General features: G+C 51.9%; 1 pseudogene; it reads right to left on the minus strand.

The window, feature by feature from the left end:
* Positions 1-3594: 3594 nt before the first annotated feature.
* Positions 3595-4521, minus strand: LOC144168474 (palmitoyltransferase ZDHHC20 pseudogene; annotated as a pseudogene).
* Between the last annotated feature and the right edge of the window lie 8648 nt (positions 4522-13169).

A 13169-nucleotide genomic window follows, 5' to 3' on the forward strand; every position in this document is an offset into this window, starting at 1 on the left:
CCGTCCGAAGGAACAACCTCCGTTTCAGCGGAGTCGTGTTGCCTTTCGGTAGCCTCATGGTTTCCGCACTCCCGCGAAACGTCGCTATCTCGCGAAGTGTTCACGCTCAAGTCGGTAGCCGTTGCCGTTCCCAAGGCCTCCCGCGAATTTGAACCGTCCGAACACTCTGCCGAGATCTCCGAAACAAACGCCGATACATTATCGCACTCAGTGGACAGGCACTGCCCTCTGCCGCCTCTGCCGACAGTCTGAGCTAATGCGCCGTCGTTATCTCTCTCAGCAACCTTGACGCGCTGCGGGGCAGCAACGGTCGCTTCCGACTCGCGCTCCCGAGCGTCTGCTACTTTCTTTTCGTTACCGTGGCCAGTTTCTCTATCCACGACAACGAGGTCTTTTTCGAGCAACGATTCTAACTCGGGCTTCACTTCTTGTTCGAGTTGAATTTCATGCTCTAGGTGCTTGTTCTCCCGTTGGAGTCTCTCTCGCTCGAGCCTCTTTCTTTCCCGTCGGATTTGCTTGAGCTCGATGTCGTACCATCGCATCTTTTCCTGGTGCTGTCGTTCTCGCTTTTTCTCCTCGCGTTCTGCCTCTCGCTCTCTTTCCTCGCGTTCCTCACGCTGGCGCTCAGCCTCCGCCTCGGCGGCTTGACGTTTCGCGGTCTCCCTGCCATTGACCAGCTCAATGCATTCCGACAGCTCCTCATCGTCAGCCCCGACAGCGAGTATAGCCTGTATCAGCTCTGGCTTTCTCAGTGCGTCCGTAACATCCAAGCGCAGCTCTTTCGCAAGCTCCAACAACTGCGGTTTTTTCAACGCCTTCAAATTCATGGCCGGTCTAGAGTACTGCTTTCCCACTGCTCCAAAAATGTTTTGCGCGAATAACCCACGCGACAAAAACACACGCCCTACCAGCTATCCTCAGAAGCCTGGTAAAACTCAGTGAAGACAAGTCCCGCACTCACCCTTGACCGCCGTGAATTCTGCGAAGTCCGAAGCCGCCTTGACGTCCGTGGTGTTGGATCTCGCACCGCTGGCTTCAGGTGTTACGAAGTTACCATCCGACCGCTGCCAACCAGTTGTTGCGACCGAGAAGGCCGACTGCAGCCGGGAAGATGGTCCGAGAGCTGATAGGCCAACGTAACTGTTTACTTCATAGCGAGAGGTGAGCCGAAGCCAAAGAACAATGCCCCGACGGGCGAGGTTACAATACAGGACTCGAGCAGAGCGACAACATCGATTCGCTGCTTTTACAGGAATGGTTTACAACGCTTGGGAGCTCTATTTATACCCGAAAGCGGTAACGGTCAAACGCAACACGTGGGAACACGCACTACACTCTTTCCAGAGTTCGTAAGCTGTTCATAGCCTCGGGCACGTTGAGTCCGAGAGAGGGGAGAGAGGAGGACTCCGTTGCGATCACCGGGGCCTGCCTCTGTGTCCTTGAAGAGCGTGGAGACGAGCCGTGCAGGCAGCCGCCGAAGTTCAGCCGCCGCAGGCAGCCGCCGAATGCGCAGAGAGCGAAGCGTCTGACGAGGCTTTGTCGCAACTTGTTGCCGACATGATTGCGCCTGTTTTCGAAGGAGCACGAGTGGCTTCGCCGCACAGCCGAGGAGTGATGCGGGGAAGTACTGCGGCGCTGGCCCATTCGTAACACCGTCAAGAGATATTTCGATGGGCTCGACGTGGTGTCGTAGGGGGTGTTTCCGGATGATGACAAGTTCTGATTTTTGCGGTGAACAATGTAAGCCACAAGCCTGGGCGTAATTAAGGCTTCTTCGGCTGCACGCTGCAATGTGTCCTGCAGCCCACCGAGTGAGTCTGTGTCAGTCCAGAGGGTGATGTCGTCTGCATACAGTGCGTGCTGAAGATTCGGAATCTGCTCTAGCTGTTTTGGTAGACCCAGAAAAGCGACATTGAAGAGGAGTGGAGACAATGCCGAGCCTTGCGGTGTACCCCGACTGCCAAGAAAGATTGGTTTGGATTTTATATCTCCAATTTTGAGCACAGCCTGGCGGCCTGTGAGGAAGTCCGAAATGTAGGAATAAATTCGGCTGCCACAGCCAGTATTATTAAGGCTGGAGAGAATCGCTGCGTGCGCAACGTTATCGCAGGCCCCTTTCAGGTCGAGGGCCAAAATGGCTCGAGGTGAGTGGCGAGTGGCAGGTGCAATTACCTCTTCTTTGAGTCGCAGCATAATATCCTGGGTGCTTAAATGTTGTCGAAAGCCGAACATCGTTTTGGGCATTTGGTTGGCGTCTTCAAGGTATGGCTGCAGCCTGTTGAGTATAATCATAGAGTTTCTCACTAGAAACTCTATGAGTATAATGAGCCTTTTGAGGGAAATAGGCCGGAGATTGTCTATGTGTGGGGATTTGCCCGCTTTAGGAATGAAACGGACTTCAGCGGTTTTCCATTGAATAGGTAGGCGGCCAGATGTCCAAAATTCATTGAGGTGTTTAAGCAGAATGGCAAGTTCATCATCACCTAAATTGGCCAGGAGCTTATAGGTTACTTGGTCAGGACCCGGGGCACTCCTTTTCTTGCATTCCGCCAGGGCTGCTTCCAGTTCAAAAAGTTGGATATCTCGAATCTGCGTTGGGAGTACCAGAGTACGGTGGCGGCGGGGATAATATCTCTGTTTGGAGGTATTTAGCCGTTAAGTCTTGAATGAGGTGTACTGGAGCGCCGGGGAAAGCGTGAAGAGTGCGGGCCATGTTTCGATTTGATTCCCCCTTGCTGTTTAGGGGGTCAATAAGGTACCTAAGTAGGTTCTAGGTTTTGCGGGAGGTCAGAGTGCCTTGGAGGCTGTCGCAAAGCTGCAGCCAATTTTCTTTGCTCAACGACTGTGCATACTCCGCCGCCTGTTGACTGAGAAGAGATATCCTCCTACGGAGCTTCCGATTGTGGCGCTGGCGTTTCCATCTACGGGCAAGGCTATGGCGTGCTTCCCAAAGGTGCAGCAACCTCGCATCCACACAAGGGGTCGGGACTTCGGGAGGTGTTTGGGAGAGGCTTTGGTTCTCCTCGGACTCCTACTACTCCGCGATGGCTCATTATCCAAGGGTTTTTGCTGCTGGGCACGTGCACTCTTGGCAGCCCTTTTTCTTATGAAGGCGAAAAGGCCCGTATACTCCAAATTATTCTCTAAAATAATAGCGCAATTCATTTAGGGGCACTCTTTATATAAGCTCGTAGCCCTCCTCTATGTATGGCAGGCCTCATTCCCAGTTCGATGCGTTAACCTCCCACACTGGAAAAATTGGAATTCACGTGCTTCTACTCAGTCCATGATTTGTTTTCCATTAGCCCGTCGACAATTCCAGCAGGCGACCGTTACGTGGCGCAGCAATTAAAAAGTATATTCCATAAAGTAACCATAAGAAATTGCGTCCAGATTGTTTTCCCGCGTTTGGATGTACGGCATTAAAGCTCACATACTGGTCGGTATAACGTTTCCAGGGGGTAATATATGCGTAATGAATCATCATGGTAATAATATACGCATGGTAACACACGGCAAATATATACGAGACTCTTTGCAGTGCACTACGGCGTGAGTCTGTAAAGTGTCACATCGAACACCAATTCAGATAGTTCATACGGCGGCGGCAGGTCGGTAACGCTCTCGGTTGTCCGGGTGCAGTTTGGTGGGGAAGCGCGAGCCGTCGCCGATGCTTGAGAAGACGGGAAGCAACCAGAGATGCGGGTTTCGACCGAACACCTCGACGAAGTTGTTGTAGCAGCCGATGTTGAACGTGTCGCCCTTGTCCATGAAGCGAGGCTTGCGCAGCGACTCGAGGGTGGTGCGGTTGAGCGCTACCAGGGTCACGTGGTAGTAGAAGAATGGGCCGACTGAAAAGCAGAAGGCTAAGGCGATTAGGAGGAGGCCGGCCACGTGCACGGTAGGACCCGTCAAGTCCCAGCGGCCCCAGGGCACCTGTCCCCAGTAGACGCCGACCGTGCAGAACGTGTAGACGGACAGCAGGATGACGTAAAAGTTTGTGAGCAGGAACGCCTTGTACGTGGAGAAGCAGACGCAGTTGTTGAACCATGGGCAATGGTGGTCCATCTTCGGTACGCATTGGCGGCACATGGAGCAGTGGTGGGTCCGGTCCGGCTTTATGCGGCGGCAGACCTCGCAGTAGTTCACGCTCCCGTCCCGGCCCCGCAGCAAGACTCCGCGCGAACGACCCAGTATCTCGAGGAAGCCCTTCCGGGCCTCTTCGGTGTGCGCCTTTCCCAGCAGGTCCAGGTCCACGTTGGTGAGCGAGAAGTAGGCGGGCACGCCTGGCACGGGGGTGACCACGGTCATCAGGTCCGACCAGATGAACAGCCCCAGAAGCAGGTGGAAGCCCACGAGGAGGGTGTAGCGGGGCGCGTCGTCCTTTACCACGGTCCCGCAGAAGGCAAACACGTACGCATAGTAGACCCACAAGGCGAGCACTGCACCCGCCACAACGGGCGTCCAGCCGGAGCAGCACTCCCAGTCGGTGCACTGCTCGATGCAGTGCTCGACGCCCATGCGCGATTGTGCGGGAACGTGTGCACAAACAGGCTGTGGGTCCTTGGTAATTATTTATGCCACAGCGAGGAAGGCTGCCGCGTGGGAACCCCTGCATGCACTATACTGTTCCATTTCGTGGTGGTGATGATGATGATAATAAGAACGCGTGACCTGTGACGTCGTCTTTTTGTTATTTGCGTTGAGGGAATGATGTTGATGATGACTTACCAGCTGCGATGGCTGAGCGGATAAGGCATTTGCGCACAATGTCGCGGGATTGCTATGTCAGCCTCAGGGGCCATTTCAATAACGGACGCGAAAAAACGCCCGTGCAAATATTTGTTACGTGCAGAATCAACCCGGAGCCGTCTCAGTGCGTAAGACCTCATGTAAATTTGATGATCACCTCGTCGACAATTACAGCAACTATCCACCCCGAGAGAGCAAGCTTGTATATATAACAATAATTTCATCTGGGGCCGGCCTATCTCCGAACTAAACGTGTGATAGTTGGCTAAAAAATAAAACAAAATTCAGTGCCCTTCTACAGTTATGAAGGATGGCCAGTGAAGATGGACGAAGTCCAAGGAGTGCACGAAACAAAACACGTTTGTTTGTCATTTTGGATGCATCCTAGTTAATTAGCTGAATCGATCTTGGAAGGACTAGAGTTTTATTCCAGCGAACAAACGTGGAACTGACCGTTTCCCTCCCACGTGGTATCTGTAACGCGCCAACCCAAACCGCTTACGTACCACGGAGGACAGCAGTCAGGTCGCGTCGAGGCGTCGAAATCTCCCACCAGCCCAACGAACATGTCACCAGCAAGCGTGCGAAGCCTGGTTGCGCCTCCACCTCCCCCCCCCCCTTCCCAAACACACGTAAAGGGGTGACCTGTAATGTCGTGTGCATAGACAGAAAAGAGGACACCGGCCAAAGCGTCACTCCGCGGGAACCTTTCAAGGTGCTCGTGTCTGGACGGGAAAAACACTGGCCAAAATTGCCTCCAGGAACACCTTCAAGGGCAGAAAAGAAACTATATAGCACTGGAGACGAAAAATTTACGTTCTACGCAGATTTGTATGCGCACGCTATATAGAAACCGAGACATATACAGCTTCGCTTTAAAAATAATGTAAATATTGTCATCAGGCGTTGGGCTCTGTGCAATGGGGCAACCTCCCGGGTCGGGTATGTGCCGTGCAGCTGTAAATATTGTCACGAGGTGTTGGGCTGTGTGCCATGGGGCAACCTCCCGGTTCGGGTATGTGCCGTGCAGCTGTAAATATTGTCACGAGGTGTTGGGCTGTGTGCCATCGGGCAACCTCCCGGTTCTGGTATGTGCCGTGCAGCTGTAAATATTGCAGCGAGGTGTTGGGCTGTGTGCCAGGGGACAACCTCCCGGTTCGGGTATGTGCCGTGCAGCTGTAAATATTGTCACGAGGTGTTGGGCTGTGTGCCATGAGGCAACCTCCCGGTTCGGGTATGTGGCGTGCAGCTGTAAATATTGTCACGAGGTGTTGGGCTGTGTGCCATCGGGCAACCTCCCGGTTCGGGTATGTGCCGTGCAGCCGTAAATATTGTCACGAGGTGTTGGGCTGTGTGCCATGGGGCAACCTCCCGGTTCGGGTATGTGCCGTGCAGCTGTAAATATTGTCACGAGGTGTTGGGCTGTGTGCCATCGGGCAACCTCCCGGTTCTGGTATGTGCCGTGCAGCTGTAAATATTGCAGCGAGGTGTTGGGCTGTGTGCCAGGGGACAACCTCCCGGTTCGGGTATGTGCCGTGCAGCTGTAAATATTGTCACGAGGTGTTGGGCTGTGTGCCATCGGGCAACCTCCCGGTTCTGGTATGTGCCGTGCAGCTGTAAATATTGTCACGAGGTGTTGGGCTGTGTGCCATCGGGCAACCTCCCGGTTCTGGTATGTGCCGTGCAGCTGTAAATATTGCAGCGAGGTGTTGGGCTGTGTGCCAGGGGACAACCTCCCGGTTCGGGTATGTGCCGTGCAGCTGTAAATATTGTCACGAGGTGTTGGGCTGTGTGCCATGAGGCAACCTCCCGGTTCGGGTATGTGGCGTGCAGCTGTAAATATTGTCACGAGGTGTTGGGCTGTGTGCCATCGGGCAACCTCCCGGTTCGGGTATGTGCCGTGCAGCCGTAAATATTGTCACGAGGTGTTGGGCTGTGTGCCATGGGGCAACCTCCCGGTTCGGGTATGTGCCGTGCAGCTGTAAATATTGTCACGAAGTGTTGGGCTGTGTGCCATGGGACAACCTCCCGGTTCTGGTATGTATCGTGCAGCTGTAAATATTGCCACGAGGTGTTGGGCTGTGTGCCAGGGGACAACCTCCCGGTTCGGGTATGTGCCGTGCAGCTGTAAATATTGTCACGAGGTGTTGGGCTGTGTGCCAGGGGACAACCTCCCGGTTCGGGTATGTGCCGTGCAGCTGTAAATATTGTCACTAGGTGTTGGGCTGTGTGCCATGGGGCAACCTCCCGGTTCGGGTATGTGCCATGCAGCTGTAAACATTGTCACGAGGTGTTGGGCTGTGTGCCATGGGGCAACCTCCCGGTTCTGGTATGTGCCGTCCAGCTGTAAATATTGTCACGAGGTGTTGGGCTGTGTGCCCGGGGACAACCTCCCGGTTCGGGTATGTGCCGTTCAGCTGTAAATATTGTCACGAGGTGTTGGGCTGTGTGCCATGGGGCAACCTCCCGGTTCGGGTATGTGCCGTGCAGCTGTAAATATTGTCACGAGATGTTGGGCTGTGTGCCATGGGGCAACCTCCCGGGTCTGGTATGTGCTGTGCAGCTGTAAATATTGTCACGAGGTGTTGGGCTGTGTGCCAGGGGACAACCTCCCGGTTCTGGTATGTGCCGTGCAGCTGTAAATATTGTCACGAGGTGTTGGGCTGTGTGCCATGAGGCAACCTCCCGGTTCGGGTATGTGGCGTGCAGCTGTAAATATTGTCACGAGGTGTTGGGCTGTGTGCCATCGGCCAACCTCCCGGTTCGGGTATGTGCCGTGCAGCTGTAAATATTGTCACAAGGTGTTTGGCTGTGTGCCATGGGGCAACCTCCCGGTTCGGGTATGTGGCATGCAGCTGCACCGAAAGGAAGTAGCGTCTGGGCAAAAGAGGAAGAGGACGACGACGTTCCGTAGACCAACGATAGGTGAAACGAGCACGAGGCCACGCCAGAGATTCCCGCAAAATGGCGTCATTGGCACGCCTTGAAAACTTGTGGCAAATTTAAAAGTTTACGTGTGATCCGAAGTAAATGCAAATTAAGAAAATTCAGTGAGTAAGATTGGCCATATTACGTGCATGCAACGCATAAGGCGGCGACAGAACAGAATGCGTCGTTTTCATTTTTTTGTCTCCACATTCGCTGGTTAACTTTAATACACAAAGCATGTTTACCAGCTATCCCAGTTTTTCAGAACTTACCAATAAATCGTGGCAATACATGCTGAGGCATGGATGCCGGTCAAAATGTCCGATGGATGTCATGCTACCTTGTTTTATTACTTTCACCTATTCGTACAAGTACATAATCTGGATTTCCCGAAGGTTAGTGGAGTATACAGGAAATCGCCCGCAAGAACGCAAGACGCCCAATAAAAGTGTTGGATAATTCCTCTGACGAAAGAAATCTGAAGATGTGGGCAATGGCGGTGAATTTCATTTTTAGGAAAGTCACGTGTGCGTAAAATGAAATTTCCCTGTCGATAACAACGCCAAGGAATTTGTAATCTCTTGCGTATATGGTACCGACTTCCTATTGATCGCTATGGGATATCGGAACATGGGCTTGCAGGCAAACGCGATCGCCCCGACCTTGCGTCACATTGGCCGCTTTTTGAAGCCGTGCTCGTAGCTGCGGTCGCTTGACGCTCGAAGCCAAGAGGCGATAGCGTAAATGGAGACGCAGGCGTTGTTTTTCAAAGCGGGTCTTTCGATGCCTCACTGATGGCATCGTTCGTTGCGTTAAACGCACTGCAGGAAAGCCAACTTTACATAATTGGTTTCACAAAACGATGACGATAAGCGAAGGCACATCAAGCGCCTAAAGGGAAAAATTAGTAGCTTAGCTCTGCTATGCCAGGATATACGTAGCGTGAGCTAAGGTTCAGCAATCCAGTCCAATCGAGTCCAGTCCAGTACAGCCCAGTCCAGTCCAGTCCTGACTCCTGTCCAGTCACTGCTCCTCGCGCATGCTCAGCGCGGCTCTTCACGTACGAGCCACGCGAAACGGCTATCAAGCGGCTCCGGTGCAGCGTCAGACTTGGCTACTGCGCAATTGAGGCGCACACCTGGGCACGCGCCGGCGCCAGTGCGTCTGCCGCGGCTATGACGCAACGCAATCAACTTAAATCCAATCCAAATCCAAGTCAAGTCAATCCAATCCAATGTCCCTCGCGCTTGCGCAGAACGGCCCTTCACGGCACACGCGAAACTGCTCAACCTCGGCCAGTGTAGCTTACGCTACAAAAAATGCTTCCCATGGCCGAAGTCGAACCCGGATCCCTCGCGTTAAGAAGCGGACGTCTATCCCATTGCGCCATTCGGACGCGGGCGAAGCAATTTGGATTTCGGGAAGCGAAAGCGCATGAAAGTAGCCTCGTGGCATGGGCGTCGGCAGGAAGGTGCAAAAGGGGCACTGTCCCCCACCCCCAAGCCGCACCACCACTTGCCACCCCTCCCCTGAAGGTTCATAGCAACCCCAATGTCAAAAAAAAAAAAAATGGGGAGGAAGGGGCTCTTCCGCTGGGGTTTCTTCAGCGGGAACGCAAGCAGGCCCCATAAACAAACATCAGTACCCCTGGACACATTTATCGTGCTGGTTCTGCCCGTGGTATTTTCCCTGAAAAACCGAAGTTTTTTTTTTTCTTAGGGCAAACAGTGGACCTACCTTGTTCATCCCCGGATTAGCTATGCCTCGGTTATTTGCTAACGTGCACCTCTCGCCCAAAGGCACGTGCTGAGTTCCTTAAGGGCCGCGTCAAATGTATCCAAAAGGTTGATTTCTGCGCGTTTGCTCCTGTCAAACATTTTGGGCGGAAGCTGCTGCTTGGAATTAGAAAGTACATCTACTTTTTCCGCACAGCTTTGCTAAAGCTGCAAGGCCATGACTGTAGAATATGGGGTTCCGGTGAATATGATAACCCATTCTGACTCCTCGGGCCCCCGCCGTGCTTAACACAATAGGCCAGAGGGATCGACCGCTCAGGTTAGGCACACAACAATCAAAGCCGTTTCACTCAACGTGAAAGCTGTCGGAAGTGCAGAGCAGTCGGATTCACCATAAGCTGTGGCGCCGTTATCCGCTCACTGCTACCAGTGACCCATCACGCTCTTCGCCGCCCTGCCTCACTGTCTCCTGATGAACTAAAAGAAGGAGGTTTGTCCAACGCATCTCAAATTTCCTACATTCGCAGTGCTCGCGCGCCCCCTGCCAGAACAGCGGAGTGGGAGTTCTGTTCTTAATTTTAACACGAAAGTGTTTTATTCCGGGATTCGTGAAGATTTCACTGACGTAATATCCGCCACAAAAATGACGCCAGTGCACCTTTGTCGAAGCGACCCGCCAGCAGGACGTCGCTCGCCAAGCACACCCACAAGGCAGCCGCTGACCCGCAAATCATGCTCAGCTGCAGATTTCGCTGCACATTTCACTTTCGTGTTGTCGTTTTTCCTCCGTCAGGAGACTGGCGAGTGCGCTGCGTCGCCTGAAGACGTATACTTGCGACTCCCGTTAGAAAGGCGAACAATTCATGTCCCACCCCCCTTTTTTGTTCGGTTGCTGGGTGACAGCGACATGTGAAATCGGGTGGGGGAGCTGGATGCGCCCCCGTCGCTCTGGCGGGCGCGCATCCAGGCGCCCTAAAATCGTCAGCACCAGCTTTGAGCCGCTAAGCTGGCGTGGCATCGAAAACTCAATCCTCCCCCATGTCGTGGCCATCACGCCTACCTCGTATAGGGTAGACAGAACGGGTAGAGAAAAGTCCGGCTAATGTACCTCGCAGCCTCCGCGCGTCAGTTGTGTATCGAGGATATGTTTAAAACCCGTCCGTTTTAGCATTTTGCAAACCTAGAATGGACTTCAGAAGCTTCTTTAAAGGAAATGCAGATGCTGATTTTAACGGAGCGCCTTGTTTGATGGAGAAGGGAAAACATTCCGAGCTTGTCGACGATCCCGAATCCGCAAATATTCATTATTGCGCACCTGAGCAGCCCACCATCGCAGGACCGTCTCCACATCGCTTCCGTCTGAAGACTGAAATCATCCCTCGCAGGTAACTCCATCGAGCAGAAAAGTCTGGCCCCAGTATTTAGCGCTCAAAACTTATCGGTACAGTCACTTTTTGGGGAAAAAAAAACTGATCAAACCTTATTCACGGCCGATTTCTTGTTTTTTTTTTCTTGATACAAATTTTTACTTGATACAAATCTTCTTGTTCCACGTAACCGTGGCTTTAACGTGGCCCATGAAGTTGGCCCGTTACGTGCGATGTGCAGTAATCCCTCGTTATAACGAAATCGATTCACTCGAAATATCGCTTTATTCGAAATTTATTCTGGTCCCAACCCAAGCGCATGCATTTTAGGCCGCATTACTCGAAGTGCACGAAGAGCTCGACTCGCTTAGAACGAAGTGGCGAGCGGAGGCATGGCCGAGCGGCGGTGACCCAGCGGTGAGTCGGGCTGCCGACAAGGTGGGTCAACGCAAGCTGCCCTTTCCGCGGCGATTTTCCCGAGCCGGTCATGCTCGATTCGCGCCATGAGACTTTAGACAAACGGTCCGAGTGCGTGGTAGGCTCATTGAATTTCGTTCATAGACAATTATCAATGGCGACGTCTTCACTGCTGCACACCTCGAGGAAAAATTTCCCAGAAATCGTGCAAAGCCCCTAGTGTAAAACCGGTCAGTTTTCATGATTGCGCTGTGCACCCAAATTGAGCGGTTAATCATTTTTTTTAGTGCAACAATCGCTACCTCAGACTCGAGCCACGGCATTTGCGGCGCTTTCCATATCGCGAAACTCGCTTAGCGTTCCGTGACGCCAGCACGTTCCCCTGTAAATTGACCACAGCCACTGCCACTTTAATGGGCGGCGACCACAGCCTCATGCAATGCTTGGTCAAATTGGAGCAGGGGTTGCTCACGCCCGTCAATAACTTGAAACAGCCAAAGCTATAGGCTGCCTTTTTTTGCACCTGAATAACTCTGCTTCACTGAATACTTTGTGGTTTGATTCCCTGCAGTTGTGGTGCAATTAAAGCTCAACTGCTTTAGTTTTTTCGAGTGGTCGCTTATATCAAAATACCGCTTATAACGAAACTTTTCGCTGTCCCGCTGACTTCGTTCTAACGAGGGATTACTGTACATGGCTATTCAATAATTAATCATTGGGTTAGTTTGTTCTTACCCTATACTCGGTAAAGCAAATTTAAGATAACTTCATCGAAAGCTGCATTTTCTGCTTTGTCCTCCCCTATTGGGTGGGTGCCCGACCGGTTCACACCGGGAAAGGAATAAAACTATTTAACAAGTCTGGTGGTGTTGGCTGAGCTAAAGCTATAGGTGTTCTATACATATCAAAAAGAATCAGTAGAAAGGAGATCAGTATAGATGTTATTTTATTTTGTTCTACACATATCTTCAAAAGATAGGCATTTGAAATGGAGAGACTTTCAATTTAGAGGTGCAGCAGCACATGCCGTCTCCTGACGGAAACGGTAAGATAAAACCGAATTAGGACTTTACGCACCTATATATTCAGAGAACAAGGAGACAGCAGGACTGCTTGCCACAGAGTTCAGTGTTCTGCCGAATCCATGCCGGACAAACACTCCGGAACTGCGAAAACATAATCGTAGCATCTTTATATATCTTTTACTTGGACTATCTGCTATCAGCACGAGATAAAAAAATTGGGGTCACCCCCGCATTAGTTTTATTTTATTCGTCCATGGAATTCGTCGAGGGAACAAGCAACATTTCAAAACGAAGCTACATGTGCGAGTCAATTAAGAAATACTACCGCATCGAGAACTTCGACTGCGAATTAAGCTATACGCTTTGGCGTCGATCGTGAAAGAACACGAACTTCAATAAATAATTCAATAAATAAATAAAAGGACATGCAACCTGATGTAGACCCGCAGCTATAGCGTCGGCGTAGTGGCTAATGCATTGTGCTGCCCAGCCCAAGGACGCGGGTTTGGTCATGGTGGCCTCTTTTCTGATGGAGGCGAGAACGAAAACGCGCGTTTGTTGAAATTTCCGTGCACGTTAAGAATCCCCAGCTGATCAAAATTAATCCGGAACCCACCACTACGGACAACCTCATAGCCCATCTTCGGGGCGTTATTCCCCGCAATAAATCAATTAAATCCCGATATCAGTCGCGCTCTGCAAACGGCTATCGTACTCCTGGCGACATGTCCTGATCGAGCGCTCGGTTAACGTGATTCGGCATCTGAAAGCGTGGCTTCGTTCGACGTTGTCCGTCAACCATTTCGCTGGACTCAGCATGCTTTAGTTGCACCGTCAAAAAAATCGAAAAGGAGAGGCAAAGAGCGTTCACAGAGATAATTACATGGTGATGCTCGTGCATACGCATGGTGCGGGCTTCCACAAATTTAAAGGAAATACCATTT

The sequence above is a fragment of the Haemaphysalis longicornis genome, unplaced genomic scaffold (genome assembly GCF_048455015.1).
Source record: "Haemaphysalis longicornis isolate Haplotype H1 unplaced genomic scaffold, Haemaphysalis longicornis Haplotype H1 scaffold_2, whole genome shotgun sequence".
In the NCBI taxonomy this organism is placed as follows: Eukaryota; Metazoa; Arthropoda; class Arachnida; order Ixodida; family Ixodidae; genus Haemaphysalis; species Haemaphysalis longicornis.